Consider the following 1,805-nt stretch of genomic DNA (forward strand, 5'->3'; position numbering starts at 1 on the left):
CTGTAGCCTTCAGTTCACAAAGAAGGCTTTGATGTGTTAAGAATGAACTGTTTCACTGGGTTGAATCAAGGTCATTCTTCTGAGGCAAGAAGGGAGATTTATATGTGTGCTTCAGACAGCTTACCCATATATTTTGGTGATAATTTGTACTGTGAAATCAGCAATAAAAGACTATTGATGTGTGTGGGGTGACTAGAGGTAATGTGGATTGTGGAATGCTCAAAGGTACTAATTTGCTGTCTGTTGAGCTTAAGTGGGCCAAGTAAGGCACAGCAGGGTGTTAGGTAGGAGGTGAGCAGTCCCTGGTAAGAAAGTATTCTTGGAAGAGAGATGGACATATTTTTTTTTACTTCGCATCGCCTCACACAGTTGATCCAACTTCATTTTGATATCCATTAGACATACTGTGCATAGAAGATGCCAGACAAATTGGATAAAGATGTGTATAAGGAGCTGCCTCCTCCACCCTGGACATCAAGCCGGAGATGTCGCTGCCGAACCCCACGCTGCTGCTAGTCAGGGCCTATTACATGCTGTGCATGCGCCAGTGACATTTTTCAGGGATTTGATTGACCTCCACCGTGAAACGAACAGGTATTACTATTATCTGCACTAGTACCGCCGCGTCCCAGATCTGACTAAGTATGAGGAGAAAGATTACCTGTGCCATTTGGAAGCAAAGATGCAATGGAGACGAGACCATAAAGTTGACCAGGCGATAGTGCAGATAGTCCAGCAGAGGATGCAAGCCTGCCATCAGCGGGAAGGGAACAGCTACACCCAGAACTGTGCCAAGGAAGTGCAACAGTTTGAGGAGGTTGCGAAGGGCTTTTGGTCAAGATGTGCGGACCTGGGCACATATGGAAATGCACGGAAGTGCCTCATGAAGCAGAAACATAGAATGATAGCTGAAAGAAAAGCGAAGGCGGAAGCTGCTGAATCCTAACATGATTTGTTTTTTCTCTCTTTTGACCTCTCAACCTACATTGTGAGAATGTGTCTGTGCCCTTAGGTCCCCAAATAAACCAGTGGATATTGCAGTGTTCTCAGACATTTGAGCACATGGGGCCAGATGTAGGTAATTCTATTTTACCGACTCATAAATACCGAATTTTACCGATTCGGTATTTATGAATCGGTAAAATAGAAGTTCCGAGATTTAGGTAAATCCAGATGTTGATTTACCGAATCGGTAAAAGTCGGTATTTACCGATTCGGTAAATACCGACCGGTAATGCCCATTCATTCCTATGGGCTTTGAAGCCCATAGGAATGAATGGGCATTACCGATTCGGTATTTACCGAATCGGTAAATACAGATTTTCACAAGGGTGCAGGGGGTGTCACTTTGACACCCTCTAGCAAACCCAAAACAGGTTCGGGTGCCATGTGGCAGGCATACCTGCCCTAAGGGCAGGTCTGCCTGTCATATGGCACAGGTGTGCATGCACACATGTGCATGCACACCGGAATCAGTATTTTACCATCAAATAGAATTTGATGGTAAAATACCGATTTTGTAATGCAATTTTACCGAATCGGTAAAAATACCGATTCGGTAATTTACAGAATCGGTAAATTTACCGATCGGTAAATTTACAGATTCTGTAAAATACAGGGCCCTACTTCTCAAATTGCATTTACCGGTCGGTAACGGCCGAATTCGGCCGTTACCGACCGGTAAATGCCTACCTACATCTGGCCCCTGGTCTTTTGACTTCAACATCCTTTTGCTGGTTAATATATGCAATCCATTTTGAGAATTGCTCCAGAACGAACCAGATATTAGAACCCAAATCTGTGAA

At 44.1% G+C, this 1,805-nt stretch overlaps 1 pseudogene; it reads left to right on the top strand.

Moving 5' to 3' along the window:
• The first annotated feature begins 417 nt into the window (after positions 1-417).
• Positions 418-946, top strand: LOC144761330 (NADH dehydrogenase [ubiquinone] 1 beta subcomplex subunit 10 pseudogene; annotated as a pseudogene).
• The last annotated feature ends 859 nt before the right edge of the window (positions 947-1,805 follow it).

Source organism: Lissotriton helveticus, chromosome 6 (genome assembly GCF_964261635.1).
Source record: "Lissotriton helveticus chromosome 6, aLisHel1.1, whole genome shotgun sequence".
In the NCBI taxonomy this organism is placed as follows: Eukaryota; Metazoa; Chordata; class Amphibia; order Caudata; family Salamandridae; genus Lissotriton; species Lissotriton helveticus.